Genomic DNA, 24,657 nt, shown 5'->3' on the forward strand with positions numbered 1-24,657 from the left:
TACTCTAAACGCACGTTCATTGTAAATGTGGAGGGGAAATAAACGGAGGGAACCCGGAGGGGAAAAAAACCCACGCGACCACGGGGAGAGAGACACGTAGACTCCAAATATCGAGAGGTGTCAAGGTTAGCATCGAACCCATGACCTCCTGTATACCAGGGAAAGTAGTTAACATCCTGCCACCGTGACTTTAAAGTGCGAAAGTGGAGCTCCCTCGATACGGCAACGCTGAACCAATCTGGACCAAAGCCGGAATGCGTCCCCCCCCCCCCCCCTCTGTTTATTTACGTATATTAACTGTACCCGTCAACTCCCAATCGTGCGATCGAATGTCCAGGCGAGGGCTGTGAAGCGTTTTCCTCTCCCACCCCCCCCCCCCCCCCCGACTGAGCACCATCAGGGTTGCACGTCACGCCGGCGAACGACTCACAAGTTCCATCACAGGGCTCCGTCTGAAATCCTTTAAGGATGTCTTCCTGCAATCTGTCTACCGACCACCGCATTCTTAAAACCTCGCCGGCGTGCGTTCCTCGTGGTTCGCTCTGAGCCTATCTACCGGGTAAAGCCTGGGAATTGGGCAAAGTGGAATTAAGGTGAGTGCAAATTTCTGTACGAATTACTTTCCGCCTTCTTCGGTGACCAGACTGAGACATCAAACTCGCTGCGCATGAGCACTTGGTTTTATCTCGGCTGGGAGCCACATATTTAAATCCAGGAACTCTCAGGCGCGCGCCGTCTTCAGGACACTGACGTGGGCATATAACCACCCCCACCTCCCCCCCTGCCTTTGAGCAGCCGAGCCGTGCCTACATGTGTGGGAGCTGAACACAACAAGGCGAATGGGGCAGGCCAGCAAGGGACACACTTCTCCCGCCACTCTTAGAATTCACAATAAGGTTGCCTTAGTTTGGCTCTTTTACAGTTGCACAGGAACCCATGAATCTTAAATATTAGATTGGCTTAGGGAGGCGTTGAAAACCCCACAGCTCTTGATTAAACACAGCGGTCGTGAAGGCGGCCGTTGTGGGTTTTTTTTCCCTTCGTCTTCTTCTCTCGTCTTCATTTTTTTTTACATTTCAATGAATGATTATTTCATCATCATCATTATTATTCAGGCTCTTGCGTACGGCAGGTGCCCCACACGCTGTGACACCGCTGGCCTGACGTGGGGGCCGCGTGCTCTCCACCACCGGGTTGTTTCACCCTGACGAGAGGGGGTTTTTTGGGGGGGTTAGATCGCGTTAATATGAATGTGTCGTTAAAACCACCACCACCCGACACAGCCAATTACTAAGGTGTTGTCACTTAAACAAAACAGGCACGTTTTAGAGGGTTTAATGACACGTTTTCACTTGCGCGATCCAACCCAAAAAATATGTTACGGATAATATTGGTCACGAAATGATGAAAACTTAAGAATAGGTTTTTTTCCCCTTTCTGGCAATAAAACAGGAGCTGTTAAGATGTTCAAACACCAAACAGAAACCTTTTGCAAGGCATCAAAAGTCTGCGTGAACCAGACACACTTGTGGCAAAACATGCAAGCAAGCACGCTCTAATATCCATGCCACTGACTGGCCTATCTTTATCTTCTTTTTTGTTCGTCATTTTGGATACTGGCGAAAAAAGGTGCCATGTAGACAACGGTCCCGAAAGCCTACTACGCGTTACATCGTTTCACCCCTCGTCCTGGAGAGCGCTTCGCGATAGGGAGCGCCGAACGAGCATCCACTGATCTTCTTGGTTCTTTCGGTAAAGTCACGTAGAAGAACAGGTCTGTCTCTCGACAGACCTGTTCTCCACCTGAAGACGGCTGCTTGGGTTGTGGCCGAAACGTCGTGAGAATTATTTTATTATGTTTAATTTTTATTATTTTATTATGTTCCTTCAACGTGACTTTACCGAACACGTGTTGCGTGTCGCCGCGTCGCTACCGCGTTCATGAGTAGCAGATTCGGAATTGACGAGCCTCATGGAGTTGCAGACGTAGGCAGCGCTTGTGTGCGCGCGTGCGACCGTGGGCGTTGCGACTTGGCGCTTGGCACACGGCACTACAATCCCGGCGGACTTTTAAGTTGATTTCGGGCCGCGGTTAAAATCGGTGGCCAGCAATGCCTCATCCTCTGCTCTATCTATCCCTCGACCACGTTGTTAAACCTCACAGATGTCAACTGGACATGTGAAAAGAAACTCAGATTCTCATATTCTGATTCAGATCTCCTTTAGGTAAACTCAGTAAAACACCTGGTTCAGAATCAGAATATTTATTCATACTGGAAGAATCCGATGAGCTATAATGCTCTTTTTCACACGTGTCCACAACAAGCTTGGGCAACGCAGCAAAAAACAACAACCAAGCAGTCCCAGACCACACCAAGATAACACAGCTGCTTCAGTGTGTGAATATAACAGTACTGGGGGAAACAAAGACGGCCAGGTGTTGAGCTGGCGACAGCGCCCGCTCGTGCGCCATGCCACCCTCAACAGACACAAACAGCCGGGGCATCAACAGCCTCCATCGGCTGTTGATGCCCCGGCAAGCTCTGTACATGACATACACACGCATACCCGTGTACACATGTGTATGTCATGTACAGAGACTGCACATGTGAAAATGCAAGCTAGGGTGCGACAGGTTTAGCGGCACGCTGATTTCCAGAGCAGCGACCAGGGTGCACCGCTAACAGTGACACGCAACACAACGCAGCGCTAACAGAGCGACACAACACGACACACCGCGAACAGAGCGAGCGACAGAGAGGTTGGATGAGGAGCGGCGGGAGGAGTGGGAGATTAAAGCGACGAGCAGCGTCGCTCCGCATTATCTTGCCCCGGGGGCAGCGCGCGGTGCCCTGCCTTTGAGGCGTGCTGGGAAGAAAAGCGATTACATTCGCGTGCCGAAGATGCCGTGACTTAAAACTCTGCAACTTAAAAGAGGAGGAGGAAAGGGTGCAGGGGGGCGGGGGGGCAGCGTGGGGGGGGGGGCTGCAGACAAGAGAGGGGAAGGGATGGGTAGCGCGCTGCAGATTGCCACTGCGTTGCTGCGGCCAAGGCCAAGAGCTGTGTGTTTGGTGGCGTTCCCGTATCCGCGCGGGTTAAGGGAAGGCGAAAGGAAAGTCCGGCTCGCTTTTGTGATGATCGGCGGGCACCCCCCGGCTCTCTTGGCTCCAGCGAGCACCTCGTTCGGGTTTGAATTCGTGACGCAATGGCCTGCGGTGGAGGAAAATGCTCGAACGACGCGCAATGTACCGCGTCCGCGTGTCCGCAGGCCTACACACGGAGACTTGCGCAGAGACTCGTGGACTCGCGGAGAGAGACCGACAGATTTGACGTGGAGGTCCACACACTCACATCGAGAGCAATGGACTTGCACAGAGACCCATAGGCTCGCACGGGATCCCACAGACGCGCATAGAGAAACACAGGAGGAGGAGGAGAGTGTTTCGCGTACCTGTCAACCCATACGATTTACCATTATTCTTGTGCAGGGAAACTAAGTTTTCAGGTCCATACGGCGTACAGCCGTTTCATACGGGCAAACAAGTAATAATTTTGTCTATTTGTTTGTGTTTCTGCCTTGTGATGGGATGAACGTTGAGATTTATAAGGAGCCTGGGGTGACCAATAAGTTCGGAACTGGTCTATAATAAGGTAGGGAAATAAGGAATGGAACAGTGACACCAATAAAACCCCAGCGAGGCGGACTAACAGTGGAGAGCCCCGGCCTGTTGAAATTAAAGTTCCGTCGAGCTGCGAACAACCCCGGGGCTTTGCCGTACTCACTCACACGCATCAAAGACAAAGATCCCCCGCATAGCCTGAAACAGACTGTTGGGGCAGATGCTGTTAGCGAGCACCTATGAAGGCCAGAACGGTACACGAGGGGCTGGGTGGCCAGCACCACTCCCGGTCGCCTGATGCAGTTCAGGTATGCATTTTAAGGCTGAGTTGACCTAAGAGAGGCCCAGGGCAAGTGTAGATATGCATCACTGGTGTTGACCGGGAGCGGGAATTGAACGCGGGTCGCTGGGCTCATAGCGCAGCGCGCTAACCGCTACACCACCGCTCCCCTACAGTGCATACAAACAAAGACAAAGATCCCCCGCATAGCCTTAACAGACTGTTGGGGTAAGTGCTGTTAGCGAGCACCTATGAAGGCCGGACCGGCACATGAGGGGGTGGGTGGCCAACACCACGCCCAGCCACCTTTATCTCCCTAGTGGCGGGTTTACACATCACACCAGGTACTCATTTGAAACTGAGTCGACCTAGGGGAGGTCCAGGACCGGTTCAAATAATCGTCACCGGTGTTGGCCGTGAGCGGGAATCGAACTCGAGTCGCAGGCTTCGTAGCGCAGTGCTAACCGCTACACCACCGCTCCCCTGCAGTGCATATACACACACGAATGCAATACCTACACACGCTCCCATATTGCTGTATAGGTAAGAGAGCGTACCTACCTACAAGCCATCTTTGTCAAACATGCAAAGACGCAAACAAACAGACACACAGACGTAATAAATATCCACAGGCGTTTGTGCGCGTGCACACGCACGTATATATATTATAAACGAAACTAATAAACTTAGAAATTTCTTTGAAAGGTGGCCAAGGAAAATACTTCGCAAGAAAAATCTTGAGCAAACATAAAAGCTATAAAACATTAAACCAACCACCGCTCCGAACAGTCCCGGCAAAGTGCACGGCGCTTACCAGGCACGGCCGAGGTCTCCATTAGGTGCACCCAGACGACTAGGCACAGCCTCCCACAGAGACACCTGGGGAGGGGTGTGGAAAATGGAGGTCGCTCCTCCTCCTCTGCCTCCCTGGAAAATTGGGAACTGCTTCCCTACAGCTGCCCGTGCTGTTGCCTGCCTGCCCCTCGCTTCTGGGTGGAGGCTTGAGGCCTTCCCGTTCTTCTTTGCCAATCCAAACCCAGATACAAGTCAAGGAGACACTCACCCCGTCTTCTAGATCGATCACGGGCTCCTTCCCGCTCATCGACCTTAGCTCAGTGGAAGGTCGCTCTTTCTCTTGTGCTGCTCCCAAGTCTGGAACTGCCTTCTCCTAGCCATCCGTCCTTTCGACTCCCTGACAAGTCAAGGAGACACTCACCCCGTCTTCTAGATCGATCACGGGCTCCTTCCCGCTCATCGACCTTAGCTCAGTGGAAGGTCGCTCTTTCTCTTGTGCTGCTCCCAAGTCTGGAACTGCCTTCTCCTAGCCATCCGTCCTTTCGACTCCCTGACAAGTCAAGGAGACACTCACCCCGTCTTCTAGATCGATCACGGGCTCCTTCCCGCTCATCGACCTTAGCTCAGTGGAAGGTCGCTCTTTCTCTTGTGCTGCTCCCAAGTCTGGAACTGCCTTCTCCTAGCCATCCGTCCTTTCGACTCCCTGACCAAGTCCAGGCTCAAGATCTCCCCCTTCTGTTCTGCCTCTGGCTAGCTAACGCTATCTTCTCTAGAATATACGTAGCACGGTTGGCTACGTACGGTGCGAAAGAAGTTCAACATACATATACATTAACTATATTTACAATACTTATTTTATCAGGTAAGGCCCACGGAACTATACGTACAGCTATTTTTCAGAAGCGACCTGGCCACAAATGATAGCTCAACAAAGTGTCTAATTACATGTAAATGTATAGCAGTCAAATACTCTAAACGCGTGTTTATAAATGTGGTGGCGAAAAACCTGAGCAAAATCCACTCGATCACGGGGAGAACATGCAAACTCCAAATATACGACCTCCTGTATACCAGGCAAGGTAGTTAACATCTCCTAGCCACCGTAACGCAGATTGCATACACTCCACGCGTGACGGTCTGCCCGACGTGCACGCAGCGCTGTTTTTGCACAGCTCGTTGAAACGCGTTGGTATTGAGGACCGTACATGAACCCAAATTGCATCGTAATTGCAAGGAGGGAAGCGGGGGGTGACCGGGGACGTTAAACTTGGCTGCTCCTGCGGTGGTGAGAGGCAGGGGGTTTGTTGTACTACGGCAGGGAGAGCCATGCTCTTTCCATCTCTCACTCTCTCTCGCTCTCTCTCACTCTCTCTCTCACTCTCTCTCACTCTCTCTCTCGCTCTCTCTCGCTCTCTCTCACTCTCTCGCCGGATCTTCCGGAGCAGATGGCGCAGAAGTGTGGCGTTACAGGCGAACTTGACCTCGCAAACACCCAGGGGGGGACAGCTCGCGAGAGAGAGCGAGAAGGGGGTCTACCCAACCCTAACCAGTGCACCCCCTTCCCTTTCAGCTCTGCTGTTCCCAAACCAGTACAAGGTCCCTCCTCCCGCACCTCCACCTCCTTCCCCCCTCGGATCACACAACCACCCACCGTCCTCTCTTTTGTCTTTCAGTTGCTCGGCTAAAAGCACACCCTGGTCACCGCAAAGGAGCCGTGAAATATTCGTGGGCGTTAAACAAATGCCAAACCCCCCCCCCCCCCCTTTTTCATTTTTTTTCCCCCTGCAGATTGGAGTTTGATCCACTCGCGAATGCCTCTGTCGCGTGTAACATTAAACGCCGGCGGTTTTATTGACCAGTGCCATTCACTGCATTTTAAAAATACCCCTCTCCCGTGCCGACAATGCGCTGCTCACTCACGGCACGCTGCGCTCCTCGCGGGGGCCGAGGAAGAAGGGAGCAGAGCGAGGAGGCAAAGAACAGAGCAACGGAGACAACCCTGGCAAGAAAGAGGTTCTCTGCCAGATGCTGGCGAGTTTAAACAAACCATCCCCCCCCCCCGCCCACCTTTTCTTGCGTAAACGTCAAACGAGGTGACAGAGAAAACGGACCCAAAGGCAGCTCCTGTCACGGTGAAACAAAAGCTCGAGATGGAGCAGCCTTTGTGTCCGAAGCATCGGACCCTGGGGATGAAATTATAGACGACCAAGAAATGCTTTGGGGGAAAAACACCGCTTGGCTTAAAGAGCCTCCCAGCTCGCTTTCCGCTGCAATTAATACACAGCGCCGCCGTGCATTATTAAAATTACCCGTCGCATCCCATTAGCAGCTCGCGTCCGCCCAGCCAGAGCCAAATGAGGGCCCGGCTCGGCTGACCGCCGACGAGTCGCGAGGAGACGCTTGGCCGCACTGTACGCGGCGAGGCCCGCTGGACGATGATGGTGAGGACGCGACGAAGCTGGCTCGATGATGGTGACGACGAGACGAGGCCCGCTGGATGATGGTGGGGACATGACGAAGCCCGCTGAACGATGGTGACGTGACAAGGCGCGCTGGACGATGATGGTGAGGACGCGAAGGGGCCTGCTAGACGATGGTGAGGATGCGACGAGGCCCACTGGACGATGGTGACGAGACGAGTCTGGCTCGACGATGGTGAGGACGAGACGAAGCCCGTTGGATGATGGTGGGGACATGACGAAGCCCGCTGGACGATGATGACGTGACAAGGCCGGCTCGATGATGGTGAAGACGAGACGAGGCCCGCTGGATGATGGTGGGGACATGACGAAGCCCGCTGGACGATGATGACGTGACAAGGCCGGCTCGACGATGGTGAGGACGAGACGAGGCCCACTCGAAGCGCAACTCCATGACGGTTGCCGCACGGCGGCCTCTTCCCCATCCCGACGCCAATCGCGAGTCTCGCAGCCAGACCGGTATTAGACTTGACGAGTTGAGCGGGAGATGTTTTGCCCGCTGGTAATGATCGTTTTATTCTTTGGTTCTTTCGGTAAAGTCACGTATAAAGATAAAATAATAAATTAAATGAAATAATAGCATACGGCGTTTCGATTGCAACACAAGCAATCATCATCAGGTATAATGAAATAGCGACATAAAATCTAACCAGAAAACTATAGACAGACATATAAGCAGACATATCACCAAGATATATAGAGCGAGCAACACAGGTACAGAGAGGGGTGATCGTTAAATTTAAGGCCACCCCACAGAGACGATCACCCCTCTCTGTACCTGTGTTGCTCGCTCTATGTATCTTGGTGATATCTGTCTGCTTATATGTCTGTCTATAGTTTTCTGGTTAGATTTTATGTCGCTATTTCATTATACCTGGTGATGATTGCTTGTGTTGCAATCGAAACGTCGTATGCTATTATTTTTATTTTTATTATTTTATTACTTCCCTTCTACGTGACTTTACCGAAAGAACCAAGAAGATGAATCCCTGCAGTCACGAAAGCTTTAAATCGAAATTATTATTTTATCTTTATACGTGACTTTACCGAAAGAACCAAAGAATAATTCCTGCAGTCACGAAAGCTCCAAAATTAAGAATGATCGTTTTGTCGCTGAGGAAATGGCCGGTGGCAAGTTTTGGTTTCCGACCGGGTCTGGCTTAATTTTGGGGGCATTGGTCAACTTTGGGTGAGAAATATGTTGACGTGTTTATTTATTTGAACTGAAATTTACTTGAAAATGTAGGCCAGTGTGATCCAATCTAACCGACCCGCTCTCAGCCTGGGTCAAAGCATTGCCACCCACAAATGTCCTCATTTATTCCCTTGTGCTCTGGCTCCCGATCCTGGTACGCGAGTCATAGCCACACTCGCTGCAATAGAACACTCACGCCATATACCCTTGGGCCACACTAAATAAATAAATAAACACTTTCTTTCGATTAGCACGGATGACTACGTATGGCGCAAAAGAAGTTCAATAAACATCCATAAATTCAGCAAACCGGCATCCGCACGATAAACGAAACAAAAACCCGCGATGACGTTCTGGCAGCCGACGGTGGAAACGTAGAATGGGGAAACGCAAAATAGCGACAGCGAATGAAAGCGAGTGAGTCAGTGAGAGCGTGCAAGTCAATGAAAGCAAGTGAGAGCGTACGAGGACGTGCGAGCGAGACTGAATGAGAACATGTGAGTGAGAGCGAGCGAGTGAGCGAGAACGTGTAGTGACAGCATGTGAGCGGGCGTGTACGAGTGAGAGCGTGCGAGTGAGAGCGTACGAGTGAGAGCGAGCGAGAGCGTGCGAGTGAGAGCGAGCGAGCGAGCGAACAACAGCGTTTTAGTGAGAGTGTGCGAGTGAGTGAGAGCGTGCGAGTGAGTGAGAGCATGTGAGCGAGCGTGTGTCCACGCCTCCCTCCCCGCCATGCGCCGTTTCAAGAACGCGGGGCACGAGCCCCGCGAACTCGATCGTAATTATAAATCAAAACCCGTGAGTGCCACTTACCGCTATGAGGCCCTTCCTCGAGAGCCCGTCATCCAAATGTCCGCGCTGAGTTTTCCACCAAATTCCAGTATCCGAGTCCTGAAACACAACAGCGGGAAAGTGCGCGGCGATTGAATTTCTTAAAGCGACCGGCGTAGGCACAGCATCAGCGCTACCTTCAGGACACCGGAGTGCACAAGGAGCCAGCAGACCAACAGAACCTGCTCGCTCTTTTTTTATATGTTTGTTATAAATAAATATATGGCCAAACCGTTTAATGTCAAAAAATATTTAATTGGTGATGGAATTGTTACTTGGTGGTCCTCACCCGAAAAATAATAATAAAAAAATAGTTTTATTTTGTTGGTTTTGTGGCATTTTATAAACGTTTTCTTGTTGCCGGACAGGGCTTTTAGCGCATGCAAGGGCACGCCGCACTTGTCTGGCTTTAAAATAATAAATAATAAAACGTGTCTGTCTCACGCGTTAAAAACGTTATTGGGTAAAAGTCGTTGTTTTGCAGAAGAAAAAACGAACAAAAAGAGGGAGAGACACATACAGACTATAAAAAATATAGACATATATGTGTCACCTTTTAATGCTGCAATGTTGAGCGACTCTTGGGCGATTCCGTGAGTGCGCAACAGCATCACGGTGCCTACTCAAGTGCCATCGCTGGCTATAGCGCACCGCAATTATGGTTGCCACCTCAAAAGGTGCAAAACAAACCGGCACGAACCATGGCAAGTAGAATATCTCACGATAACGGAGGAGGGAAAAACCACAGGCAAACGCAAGTTGAATTTGGCGGTGTTATTACGCAACCTGACAAAAACTGGGGACTTGTCATTAATAAAGATGTCTCCAAAGGAAAGCTAAATAAATCAAAATAAAGAGGGGGTCCTGGGAAAAACATGACAGGTGGCAACCCCAACGACCAATTGGCATCTGAACGTGACATGGGCTCCCATGGGTCGACTCAACCCACCACAAAATTTGCGAAAATGGCATCAGCGGAGAGAGGTGGTGGCACGCAGCGGTTAGTGCGCTACGCTACAAAATATCGTGAACGGCGGTGCTGAGTGCCACCCGAAACCCTCCTTGGCTCCTCCCGTCGCCGACCCACACCGAGCGCAGCGGCGAAAGTGTCGCCAATTGAACTGCCGTGACCCAAGCGGAGCTTGGGTCACGTCCAAGACCATTCAGCAGACGCAAAGACCCTCGAGTTAATTAAAGTAAGGTGACGGGAACATCAGCAAAGTGGGGCAAACAAAGGCAGCCAGATATTTAAACAAAAAGAAGCCCCACCCCCGTCCACGATGTGTCACGCCAGCCTTAATAGGTGCTCGCTGACAGTGTATAAAGCGAGGCTGGGGTGTATCTTTGTCTTTCTTTTTGTGTGTGCGCTGCGCTGCGGGTGGATGTCTGATGTGTACGCTTTAATAAGTGCACCGCACAGCCGCTGCGCATTCCCTTTTGTTACGTGGCCCCATTATTGTCCCCCTTATGCATATTTGTCGGCTTCGGCAAAATAGAATCTGTATTTCTTTTTTTTTTGCTTGAAGCCTCCAGTTAATTAAAAATAAAAGGTCACGCAACCAAACTAATACCAGAGCCAGGAGATCAGACTTAAGATCTCATTTCTCTGTGTCACCCACTACAGTAAAACACACAGGAGAGCCGCGGCTTAAATCCACCGAAACCTCCGCGTTTGCCGAACAACCGTTTAATTAACACAGAATGTAATTATTTTGCGGGGAGGGAGGCGAAAATTCATGAAAAAGTAAAAGGTGCCGCGCGTCGTAAATTGACACCGCTTCATATTTAGGTTCCGGTTGGGACACGAACACGGCAATACATTAACTAAATATTTTCACAATTGATATTTCTGTGCCACAAATCTAATTTCCCGGAGCGCCCCTCCTGGACGGCCATCGTCCCCTCTGACCTTTGACCCACGGTGTTGCGGGGCTGCCACGCAGGGTTTTGGGGCTGTGGGACGTGAACTCCGTGGCACGGATCGAGAGAGACAGAAACGGCGGCGTCAGCACCGGTGGCTGCTTTGGCCGGTGAAACGGCAACGGTCGGCGAGTGGGCCCCCCGGCTTTTGATAACTAAACAAAACTATTTTTTTTTTATTTTACCAGGTAAGGGCCCACTGAGCTATAAGCTCTCTTTGTCAGAAGGGACCTGGCCAACAATGATAGCTAAGCAAAGTGGCTTATCGTAAAGAAATATACAGCAGGCAAATACTCAAAAGCGCGTGATGTTGATTATAAAACCGGAGGACTCGAAGAAAAATCCACGCGACCACGGGGAGAGCGAGACATGCAGACTCCAAATATACAAGCGTCAGGGTCGGGATCGAACCCACGGCCTCCTGTATACCAGGCGAGGTAGTTAACAACTCGCCACCGTTCAATTTCACTCCCTAGGGTTCCGCAGATGGCACCTCCCCCAGGCCCCGACGCTCTCGTGACATTTCGCCGTCAACGCAGAGGAAACCGCACCGCTCTGACTCCTTGCTGGGACGGCGTTCACGAAGAAACGCGTCGGGGATGTGCGGCCGATTCCGCCGAGCGGTGTCTATATTCCATATTTAGAACGCGTATTAAACACCACCTTCATCGTACTAATAACATGCAGCTGTCAATCCAATGCTGGATATAGACCTTCTCATGCCAGTATTGGTCATGGGAGCCGTTTGACCATACTTCACCACGCTGGTCAGTGTGAAGGTGGTGGTGGTGGTGGTGCACAGGACCCAGTTCGTTTTTGAAAACTAATTTCTTTAGAATTTCTTTTTGGGTGTTAGTTTGTTCTCCTTCTCCCCACAACTCCGATTTGCACGGTTGGCTACGTACGGTGCGAAAGAAGTTCAACGTACATACACCACCCTCTGTTGAGTTGCGCATTATTAAAATCACAGATGAGTTTTTGTATGCGTTCAGAGCCTTTCAATGACTCAGGGGAAGACTAAAAGATTCGCGAGGACGACTACCTCGTACAAGAGGACGTCCTGGGGAAACCCAGGGCCCGAGCAAAGTGCACACGTCTCCGAACGCATCTCGAGATGCCGTTGAACGGAGACGCGGTCGCGATCTGGACACTTTCACAAATTCAAGTTGCTTCGGTATCGATTTCTTCCCTGCGAGCTGGCAGAAACCCATGCCAGGAAAACAGCGAGGCAACGGCAAGGCCGCTAACCTTGACGGAAAGGGCACTGCAACCTGGTCTGGTAATTTTCCAATCATACCGAGGAGCGTGTCATCATTGCCCACCCAGGAGGAACCGTACTCGATTCAGGGTGGCTGTTTAAGCGACGGCATTAGAAATGCATTAATGAACGGGAGCAGGGAGTGGCCGGGTAGTTCAGAGGTTAAAGAGTTGAACCAGCACCGCTGAGATCCTGGGTTCAAATGGCCGGGTGGCTCAGAGGTCAGAGGGCTGCGAATGGGACCACCTGCGATAAAATCATACTCGTAATAATTTTTGTTCAAAGTCAACTTAACTGAGGCTCTTTTGAAGCATGTAAACCAGTATCCGCGTCATATACCTTAACAAATGGCACCAATATAACCATTTCAACTTATAATGAACGGACTGCCGCACAGTATTCGCTCACTCTAGAAGACAAAGAACGACTCAAGAGGCATGATTGGGAACCACAGGTAAGCAGGAAGGCAGCAGCCAACGGGAAAGGCAGTGGAGCTGGTGCCAACAATTTCCCAAGCTCTGCGGTCCCCTACATATTAAGGTGCGAGGGGGCAATGCTCTATCCCATACACAAGGGAAAGGTGGAATCCACATTTGCTGTACCGCCTTCTCCTAGCAAAGCTTCCTCCTCGATGCCCACGGGAAGGGAGTTTCAGAACATTTGTGCTGGACTACAGGCATACGTCACCACCGCCCGGCTAAACATACATTTCTTTATTTTACATTCGGAGGCTTTGTTGAAAAAAACCAAATTGCAATTGGCATTGGAGCACCGCAACCTGAAATTTCTAAATTGTTTTTTTGCGGATGAGTGCTCTGGGCGTTTCAGAGAGCTCGTGTCCAAGACCATTCAGCGGGGTTCGTGGGTTGTCAGACTTGCTTCCCCTCTCACCCACCCACCCTGTTCACCCTCACCCACCCACCCTGCCCACCCTCACCCACCCACCCTGCCCACCCTCACCCACCCACCCTGCCCCCCTCACCCACCCACCCTGCCCACCCTCACCCACCCACCCTGCCCCCCCTCACTCACCCACCCTGCCCACCCTCAGCCACCCACCCACCCTGCCCCCCCTCACCCACCCATCCTGCCCCCCCTCACGCACCCACACTGCTCACCCTCACCCACCCACCCTGCCCACCCTGCTCACCCTCACCCACCCACCCTGCCCCCCTCACCCACCCACCCACCCTGCCCACCCTCACCCACCCACCCTGCCCCCCCTCACCCACCCACCCTTCCCACCCTCACCCACCCACCCTGCCCACCCTCACCCACCCACCCTGCCCCCCTCACCCACCCATCCTGCCCCCCCTCACCCACCCACCCTGCCCACCCTCACCCACCCACCCACCCTGCTCACCCTCACCCACCCACCCTGCCCACCCTCACCCACCCACCCTTCCCTCCCTCACCCACCCACCCTGCCCACCCTCACCCACCCACCCTGCCCACCCTCACCCACCCACCCTGCCCCCCCTCACCCACCCACCCTTCCCACCCTTCCCACCCTCACCCACCCACCCTGCCCACCCTCACCCACCCACCCTGCCCCCCTCACCCACCCACCCATCCTGCCCCCCCTCACCCACCCACCCTGCCCACCCTCACCCACCCACCCTGCTCACCCTCACCCACCCACCCTGCCCTCCCTCACCCACCCACCCTGCCCACCCTCACCCACCCACCCTGCCCACCCTCACCCACCCACCCTGCCCCCCCTCACCCACCCACCCTGCCCCCCAACCCACGACCCCGGCCGTGTATCTCGTGCAGATACGCGGCTACTGCTAGTTGTGGATAAAAACACATTTCTCCGCACAGAACCACTAACATAACGGAGGATCCCTTAACAGGCTGGCTTGCGAGGTTGTTGGGTGATCGTAAGGTTTACGATGAGTTTTTTTAACCGCCACACCCGGTTAGAGGACACATTCGTGCGTCGAATCTTAAGACAAAGTTAAGACACGTACAATAAACACGATCTCAAACCTCACCGAAACTACAGATTAGACCTGATGATTCAGGACAACATCCGATTGCTTATTTCTGTTAAATGGAATTTGTCAGTTGTAGGTCACAGAATTTATTTCTGTTCAATTATCCCGGCAGCCATTATGATTGCCTGCACATTAAAACATAGAAGCCACGAACATCAATCACCCCTCTCATAAAAATACAATTCTAATTTTTTTTGGTAATTTGTTTTATTTTTAATACCCAATGCGGCTTGATACACATTACTAATTGTGCCAAACACATTGAGCGGGTCCAAAAACCCCACTCGTGATTCAATTCATTAGCGCTAACGATGCCACATAAATTAGCCAGTGTGCGCGAAACATTTACATTCCTAAATGCTTTTGATTTCAATAAATGCGCACGGTATTGATATATAAACGGACATCACACTGACAAGGATAATAATAATAATAAAACATGAAGAGCTCGCGTAAACAAACGAAAACCAATGCGGTAACGGTAATTGGGAGGGGAAGACGATGAAGAGATCAACCTCCCGAGGTGTTATTTTTAGAGAGCTCCGCACGTGCCAGTGGCTTCGATAGAAGGTGGCAGCCCATGGGCCCTAGCGGAGCGCTCGGACACCAGGTGATGGGACAACCACAGACGCGCCACGCCGGCCAGCCCACGCTGTCACCTCGTAGCTTCGCCAGAGGTCGCAACCGGGTACCCGATACCCGTACCCTACCCGATACCCGCTACCCGTACCCAGCCGGGTACGGGTACCCGTTTGCGACCCTGGTGCGGCCGGGTACGGGTACGGGTAGGCCGTGAGTCACTGGTGAGTAACCGTTTGTCATTCATTTCGGGTAGGGTACGGGTAGGGGTAGGGAACGGGTACCCGTACCCGGCCGGGTACGGGTACGGGTACCCATTTGCGACCCTGGTGCGGCCGGGTACGGGTACGGGTAGGCCGTGAGTCACTGGTGAGTAACCGTTTGTCACTCATTTCGGATAGGGTACGGGTACGGGTAGGGAACGGGTACCCGGCCGGGTACGGGTACGGGTACCCATTTGCGACCCTGGTGCGGCCGGGTACGGGTACGGGTAGCGGGTAAGGAATCAAAACCCGTTTGCGACCTCTGAGCTTCGCTCCCCCTCCCACACCTCCGATTTTAGCACGGTTGGCTGCGTGCGAAAGGGAGTTCAACGTGCACCACACGCACCTAGCTTCAACACACCGCTTCGTGCCACTTGCACGGGCCAGAGCGGGCCCAAGTGCCCGGGCTGCAATCTCAATTGAAAGCCAATTTCTTGAGAGTTGCTTTTTGTGATTCGTTTGTTGTCCTTCCACCTCCCCCCCCCGCACCTACGGATGAGCACGGTTGGCTACGTACGGTGCGGCAGAAGTCCAACGTACGTACGTTTTGTGCAAATTAGAAGAACGATGAAATGAGCGTGCGTGCAGGTGCCAGGTGGATCGTTACTTCGCAGAAGCGTGAGAGGTGGCGGCGGTTTGGGGTAGGCCTTCATCCAGCAGTGGATTGACCGTGGCTATTTGCTGATGTCATAAAAACAGTAGTCATGTTGAAATATAAACGAAAGTAGTATTTCTTCTGTTTGCAACACTGCAAATAGCTCCTGTGTATGTGCCTGTCAACCCATATGGTTTACCCCGTATTCTTGTACAGGGAAATTGAGTTTTCAGGTCCATACGGCGTACAGCCGTTTCAATACGGGCAACATGTTTTTGTTTATTTGTTTGCGTTTCTCCCTTGTGATGGGACTTTTTAGGATAAACGTTGAGATTTATAAGGGCACGGGGTGACCAATAAGGTCTGAATTGGTCTGTAAAAAACTAGCCACTGATATGGGGTTGACAGGTTTGTGTAAAGAAAGGAGGACACCAATTTTTACGTGGCACCATTTATCATTCATTATTTTATATACATATGGAAACACTGAAAGAGAAACACATCGTCACTGTGTCGATGAGTGTTCGAAAAAAAAGATCTCAACAACATGATTGGAACAAAGCAACATTGGGGCGGAAGGCTCGCTGGGAAGGAGTTTGCGCGTCCACGCTTCGCTAAGTATAAATATGAAATTGCTCAAGAAGGTAAAAATATTAAATTGCTCACAGTGTTCAGGAAAGAAAAGTGCATCAAACCTTTTACGTGACTTATCTTTAAGCGAAAAAAAAAATATTCCTCTTTGAACGTCTTCACATATTTGTGTGAAAAATTATAATTCCAAAGCCATTAAAGTAATTTCCATTTAAAAACGAGATGTTACCGCACCACCTGCTGTATAATGAGCATTTTTGAAAAAGGTCGTTGTATAATATATAGTACATTTAGCATATTACATAACGGAGGGGGTTCCGAATATCCTTTATATACAGCGGCTCACACTTTCATTTGGGGTTAGCGGCTCCTAAAGCTTTAATTATTTTCCACACGCCGTTGCGACCGCGGCTGCGACGTTCGCCACGCAAAGCAGAAGGACGTAGGTTTGAGCCCGTTACACGGTGCTTGCTGAGACGCATCGTGGTTTTTTTTCATTTATTTAATCCGCTGCCCTAGAAAGCCGGTTTCAACAAATTGCACGGCTATTTTGGTGCAAACGCATCCATTGAGAGAGAATGCTTCTGCAATTATGCGGCGGCGTTAATGACTGTGGTTGCAAAAGTATTATTGTTATGTGCGGTACAGAATTTTAGTGAAAGGCTTAATTTAATTATATATTACAGTTGCAAGCAGGAGGCAGCCCGGCTACAAATTGGACGGGTGACCACCAGGGCTTGCCGGGTGTTGTAGCTTGTGAGGTGCTGAATGGTGCCCCCTGCTCCCCTCGCATACAGTGGCGAGAAGTTAATTACTTCGCCTGGTCTACAGGAGGTCGTGGGTTCGAACCCGACCCTGACTCCTGCTGCTGTATATTTGGAGTTTGCAATTTTTTCCCCATGGTCGCGTGGATTTTGCTCCGGGTCTTCTGGTTTTTCCCAGAAATACATTTCCACATGATAAGCCACTTATTTGAGCTATCATATGTGGCGAGGTCAATTCTGAAAAAAGCTATATAGCTCAGTGGGCCTTACCTGGTAGGTAAAAAAGAAAGATAGTAAATTAAAAAATGTTGAATAAGCGGTGAGTTTTCTCTGGTACGCCAGTTTCCTTCCGATTGAATCCAGGGGATAAATGCATTCTGTGTTACAGGTTGAAACTGACTGTACACGGTTCGCTTAGCTGTTCGCAATGCGTCAATCTAACACTCGAGGGATTTTTCAGCCCAAATGTGTTTTTTATCAAAAATACTCAGCAAGTGACCACACCTCCCCCCCCCCCCCCAGCAGGAATGCCCTGCACCAGCCTTGAGAATCGCCGAGGATTACCTCGGCACTTATCACGGTGCGGTGTCTGTGCATTACAGGTACGCTGTTCGGAATCGGATTTGCGAGCAGATTCCGTTATGAACAAAATCTAAACGCAAATATATCGCCGTAACATCCGAGAGCTTTACGCATTGCAGGCGGAGGGGCGTGCGGTGTCGTCGAAAGCCCTGCCGGCACGAGTGCTCCCCCGGGTGCGAGCGCTGGATGCCGACACAGCAGCGTAGATATCGCAGAGGGTGCAGGCGCTGCAACTGCACCGGGAAGCCCCCTGGCCCGAACGGGGCACCTGCCAAGGACCGGGCTACGAAGAAGAGGGAGGTGAAATAAATTGGACCTGAGGGGGTTGGGGGGGGGGTGGTGAAGGAAGGGGGGGGGGGGCCCGGGGGGGAGGCCCAATTCGGTTTTCGCTCCAGGACCAGTGGGAGCCACGCGACGCTCACTGCACTGAGACCACAGAGGCCGTGCGACCCATTGACTCGGCCGCCGCACGGAGCTAATGTCGAGGAAGCTAACGTCGTGGTGGCCAGTCACCGCCTGGAGACCCAAACCAGCAAGTCCCCGCGCGGCGAGACGGGGAACAACAACACCGGCCACTGACCAGGAGGGAAAGGGGTTAAATTCCTCAAAATGGTCTTTAAAATGCAGTTCTGTTATATTGATGCAAAAAATTACGTGGAAAATAAATAAAGACTCCCTTCTTGTGTGCAACTGCAGCTACGAAGAACCCATGGATCACGTAACATCGCACTTCCCCGAATATAAATGTGTAGGCGGTGAGTGAGTGGGTGAGTGAGTGGGTGCATCTTGCAATTTACCATCTCACGGACAAAGCAATTCAATTTCTCAACCACTTTAGAATTAATCTCCAATCGTTGTTCTTCATCGCCCATACGTAATCATCAACACAAAAGCTACATTAACTAAGCCTTATAAATCACACAAGTTTTATTTTCGTATTCATTCAATCCAGGACCGGTGTGATTGAGAGAGTGAAATTGTGTAATCGAGCGAGGATCGACACTAATGCCGTAATAACAATAACGTGGCGGTCGGGCAGCTTTAAACACGCTCCCTGTCGTGCGCTATAGGCCTCCCAAACCACGAGCAAATTTACAGGGAGAGATCAAGCGGGTGGGGGTTGCGGGGGAGGGGTTGGGTGGGGGAGTGGCAGCCTGTGATGGTGTTTCTTCCGGCTTCACTGCTCTGCAGGACAGAGCATCAGGGCGACCGAGTATCTCGATCGCTCGCGAGCTACACCCATCATCACCGCTGTCGCCGTCGGCTAAACCCGCGACAGCCCCGGGGGGGGGTCACCCACAATGCAGAGCGACACGGATTCACCCAGCGTGGGGATGCAACTGCATTTCAAGACGCTGTTCTGAAGCTGTAGGTTGATTCTATTTCGGAGAGAGACGCAATCAGTCACGTGCAGAGCCGCAGAGGAAATAAGGGAAAGTTCTTGAGCTTGGACCTGAGCAGAGACAAGGGGCCGACAGCACGGATGCCTGTGGGAAGGGAGTGTCCAGAGTACGAGCGGAGCAGAGGAGAATGAGCAACCTCACAATGAGTGAAGGTTGACTGGGGTGTAGAATGAGATGAGAGGGAGAGGTAGGAGAGTGCGTGGAGGGGAGTAAGGTGAGATGAGAGGGGAGAGGCAGGAGAGTGCGTGGAGGGGAGTAAGGTGAGATGAGAGGGGAGAGGTAGGAGAGTGCGTGGAGGGGAGTAAGGTGAGATGAGAGGGAGAGGTAGGAGAGTGCGTGGAGGGGAGTAAGGTGAGATGAGAGGGGAGAGGCAGGAGAGTGCGTGGAGGGGAGTAGAGTGAGATGAGAGGGGAGAGGCAGGAGAGTGCGTGGAGGGGAGTAGAGTGAGATGAGAGGGGAGAGGTAGGAGAGTGCGTGGAGGGGAGTAGAGTGAGATGAGAGGGAGAGGCAGGAGAGTGCGTGGAGGGGAGTAGAGTGAGATGAGAGGGGAGAGGTAGGAGAGTGCGTGGAGGGCAGTAGAGTGAGATGAGAGGGGAGAGGCAGGAGAGTGCGTGGAGGGCAGTAGAGTGAGATGAGAGGGGAGAGGTAGGAGAGTGCGTGGAGGGCAGTAGAGCGAGATGAGAGGGGAGAGGCAGGAGAGTGCGTGGAGGGGAGTAGAGTGAGATGAGAGGGAGAGGCAGGAGAGTGCGTGGAGGGCAGTAGAGTGAGATGAGAGGGGAGAGGTAGGAGAGTGCGTGGAGGGCAGTAGAGTGAGATGAGAGGGGAGAGGTAGGAGAGTGCGTGGAGGGCAGTAGAGCGAGATGAGAGGGGAGAGGCAGGAGAGTGCGTGAGGAAAGTAAAGTGAGATGAGAGGGGAGAGGTAGAGGAGTGCGTGGAGGGGAGTAGAGTGAGATGGGAGGGGAGAGGCAGGAGAGTGCGTGGAGGGGAGTAGAGTGAGACGAGAGGGGAGAGGAATTGCCACTCAATTCAATCAGGTTCCCTTTGTTTAAAACCAGACGATGTAATAGACACATCTTGTTTTTGCACAGAACACGTGGGGTGACGATACCGAGCAGTGGCGCCAGGTATCGTTAGTTTCTCCGAGTCATTTAGTGGGTGATCTCTCTCTTGCTTAAACCCTGGCCACCACCTGCATATGTACACAGCAAAATATACAAGTGGTAAAAAAATTTCGATTGAAAAACTGACATTCAATGCCATTTGGCACGGGAGTTGTTTGACAAATACCGCAGTGTAAATTGGTTGCTTGTAATTAAGTGCAAAAAAAACCTAAATTCGCATTGTTTGCTTCCTCCTGGAATAATAAACACACACGCACGCGCACACACAATGACAAAGTTCCCCTGTAGAGGCACACAAACTAACGGGGCAAGTGCTGTTAGCGAGAGCACCTATTCCAACTCGGCAAGGCGTACAAAGCGGTGGTGTAGCCACCACCAAACCCAGACCGCTTTGTCTCCCGACTGGCGATGTTCATACACAGCACCGGGTACTCGCTTGAGGCCGAGTCGACCTAGAGGAGGCCCAGGACTGGTTCGGATATTCGTCACTGGTTGTCGGCCGTGTGCGGGAACGAACTCGGGTCGCCGGGTTCGTAGCGCAGCGCGCTAACCGCTACACGACCGCTCCCCACAGATGCACACGTACATACACGTACACACATACACACACGACAGGATTTTAAACATGCAAAGCAATTTAAGTCCACGTTGGGCAGAGCTTTGATTTTAGCGCAGCTTCAGGGTTGCTATGGATGCCAACTAAGCTTTTAATCCTTGCCTCGGCTTTGAATAAACACCGCGAAGGATCGTGCGGAATATTCCCGCAAATATAAATTAAAACAACTGTTTGTTTGGGGCAGGTTTTTTTTTGCCGACGGAAGCCTCGACGACGACGGCGGCGATAAATGTTATAGTGTGTCACAGGTAGAACATTTCTCTGGCACGGGACAGGCCCCCCCCCCCCTTCACAACCTCTGCCCCCACTCCGCCTGCTCTGCAATCAGCGATGTCTCACTCCGCGCCGATCCACGCGGTTTCACAATCGAAGCGAACAAGCCCCCCCCCCCCGCCCCCTCGTAATTACGCTTATTCGGCGTTCGCGCTCCAAAAATTAACACAACAATAATGTTTCCCACTATAATTACCGACGAGCCGCGTATTGTTTCGCGGGTGTATTTATAGATTATGTTCATCGCGAGCGAGCGCGCGATGAGTCGGCGTCGTTTAATTTTCGGAAATTGCGTCGGTGGCAAGCGAGAGTGGCTGGGTGGGTGGCGAGGGGGGGGGAAACGAAAGAGGGCAGCTGATTTCCTGCACGTCGACCTACACCCAGAGCCGCTCGCCTCCCGCAACACGCGGCCATTCGCAAAGCGCGTTACACTCACTGCCATCCCCGTTACACTCACTGCCATCCCCGTTACAATTCAAAATTGAGTTGAACGTTCCGCTTTCTTTCACTGGAGAACTCCTCTCGATTCGCAGGATCTCATGACAAATTTCTCAAATTGCCAGCCGGTTTGTTCCCCCCCCCCCCCCCACAGAGAACAAAAGTCGCGGATAACCCCGCAGATGATAGGATCCAGCGATAACGGTTCCCACGACATATCCGAGGATAAGTGGATTTCTGCTGAACTTATCCGCGGGAGTTAACATCTTGCCACGGTGGCCAGATATTAGCTACCTCGCCTGGTATACAGGAGGTCATGGGTTCGATCCAGACCCTGACGCCTGCTGCTGCTGTATATTTGGAGTCTGCGTGTTCTCCCCGTGGTCGCGTGGATTTTTCTCCGGGCTCCTCCGGATTTTCCCCCTCCACATTTAGAATCGACGCGTTTAGAGGATTTGGTTGCGATAAATTTCCACGCGATGATGAGCCACTCCGTTGAGCAATTGTTTGTGGCCAATGTCACTTCTGACAGAGAGCTGCGTAGCTCAGTGGACCCTTACTTGGTAAAATAAAATAAAATCATTTGATGATTGAGGGCCTTTGTGTTCACACCGTATGCTCCTCGTAGCACTCCCCCGAGGAACAACCTCGTCTCCTCCTCGTCATCTTTACTCATTCCTCATCATCTAGTTATCCCCCCCCCCCCCCCCCGGCTTCATTATGACTGCTTTTATTTTTATTTTTTGTCCTTCCCCCGCACCTCCGATGAGCACGGTCGGCTACGTACGGTGCGAAAGAAGTTCCAACATACATAGATCAGTGAATCCTGAGCTCTTGGTCATACCCTGAAGTTGCCCAAACTCAGGGAAGTCGCCAGAGACTTTACTTGGAACCTTGCTTGAACTCAATATACTCCAGGCCACATTAGCATTCTGCAGGCCCAATGAAACCTCTTAAATTATATATTTTTTAAATAAGTATTTGAGTTGTATTGCTTTTTACCAGAATTGATTGGACACAGACTCGCCGAGCTTTATTGCAAAATGCCCTCGGATGTTTTGTCTGAAGACCGCGAGATCAAATCAAACCCATATCGACGACCACAGTTTGACAGGAAATAAAAGTCAAAGCGTGCGAACTCTTGCAAGTGGTGCTTATCTCCGCCGGCAAAAACCCAGGAATCGTACATTCCACATTCCTCTGCCAGAAACTAGTCTCTCTACAGCAGAACCACTCTGAATGATGATGGATCCTCACCTGGCAGGAGAACAGAGAAAGAAAGTGGGGCCTCAACTTGAACGAGGGTCCGGGGGCCGATAGCACTGATGGCTGGGAGAAAAAAATTCCAGAACAAACTAAACTTAAATAAACAATTTAACACGTAGACTTTCGCGACCAATATTATTCATAATCAACGTTTTTGGGTTTAGATCGTGGGAGACACAGCAGAGCCTCACCATTCTGGCGAACTGCCCGATGATGCTGGATGCAATTACCAGCGAAACGTCGTACTCAAATTGTAAATGTTGTGGTTTCACGCTTCAACACACCGGTGGGCTAAAGCAGTGAACTATTTGTCTTTTGTCAACGTGACACTTTTTTTTATTGATTGGCCGTGTCGGGTGGTGGAGGGTTACGACACATTTATAAATAACGCGATCTAAACCCAAAAACGTTGATTATGATTAAATAAACTATTTTTACTTTGCCAGCAACTGGCCCACTGAGCCACATAGCTATTTTTCAGAAGCGCCCTGGTCACAAATGACAGCCCAATCAAGTGGCTTATCATCAGCGTGGACATTTCTCGCAGACGAATACTCTGAACGCACATCGATTCTAAATGTGGAGGGGAAAACCGAAGGACCCCGAGAAAAATCCACGTGACCGCGTGGAGAACACGCAAACTCAAAATATACAGGCATCGTCAAGGTCGGGATCGAGCCCATGACCTCCTGTATCGCAGGCGAGGCAGTTAACATCGCGTCACCGCGGCGAGATGGGGGCAGCAGAGGAGAATAAGTGATCTTCCACTGAGCAAATGCTGAGGGCTTTCACAGAGAGAATTGCCAGAATGGAGAGTGCGTGGAGAGGGGGGGGTGTAGTTTGAGGAGGGGGGGGGGGTGGGTACGCAGTGGCGATTCCACGTTTGATCGTGACGACAGCGCGACCTTGAAATCAATCCGGGATTGCATCCGATGGCATGGCGGCGTCGTGGTCTCATTTACAGACGCGGGCAAGGGGTCAGGAAGCAGCGACTGCACGGACCCCCAACCACACAACAACAGCGGACAGAAGGCAGATTAACCTCACCACCTCCCCCACCGGAGCAGCAGCAACAAGCCACGCCGAATCGCTCGTCCCACCAGCAGCCGACACGGCTACGGTGTGTGTGTGTCCCACGGAAGCCGGCACGCGCAGCCCCTTTAGAGTGGCCCTGTTTGCGTTACTAAGTACCTTCGGAACAGAGTGGCCACATTAAGCGGCGGCGTGCCTCTCTCTCTCTGTGCTGGCAAGTGGGCCTTGTTTTCCAATTAACCTTTCACGAGCCCGTTCTCTTGACCCCAATCGGCGACTGCTTGATGACTGCGGTGTCCAAACGGGCGGACAACAATGGGATAAATAAATAAATAACACGTCGGGGGAGGGAGGGGGTTGGGGCCGGTGAACGTCACCGCAAGGTGCCGAGCCAGCGGCATCGTGTTGGTAGGATTCCGTCTTGCGTTGTGGCTTTTGTTTCAGTTTCATAATCCTGACCTTTTGTGATACCACGCTGCCGTGGTCCAATCGCGAGCGCGTTGAGAGACTAACAACGCACAGCGTGCCGGTTCTTGACGATTCTTCAAATACCACGCACCGCGCCCCCCCCCCCCCCCACCGCACCTCGTCGCTGTCCAACTCCGATTAGCACGGTTGGCTACGTATGGTGCGAAAGAAGTACGTACATACCCAGCGGCATGATTGGCTCACCGTAGCTTGTGTAGCGGGAGGTCGCGTGTGGTGGGGTAAAGCGTGGGTACTCCCCAAATGCGGAGGGGCCCCTTCTTGTCCAGCGA

General features: G+C 51.7%; 1 protein-coding gene across 2 annotated transcripts in view; it reads right to left on the minus strand.

The window, feature by feature from the left end:
• The window catches only part of FOXP2 (forkhead box P2), a 262,365-nt gene that overhangs the window by 215,733 nt on the left and 21,975 nt on the right, over positions 1–24,657 (minus strand). For both annotated transcript variants that reach the window (XM_078598843.1, XM_078598845.1), the window contains exon 2: positions 9,181–9,258. The gene's annotated coding sequence lies outside the window, so the exon portion shown is untranslated. The remainder of the gene's footprint in view (positions 1–9,180; positions 9,259–24,657) is intronic.

The sequence above is a fragment of the Lampetra planeri genome, chromosome 11, assembly GCF_965212315.1.
Source record: "Lampetra planeri chromosome 11, kcLamPlan1.2.h2, whole genome shotgun sequence".
In the NCBI taxonomy this organism is placed as follows: Eukaryota; Metazoa; Chordata; class Hyperoartia; order Petromyzontiformes; family Petromyzontidae; genus Lampetra; species Lampetra planeri.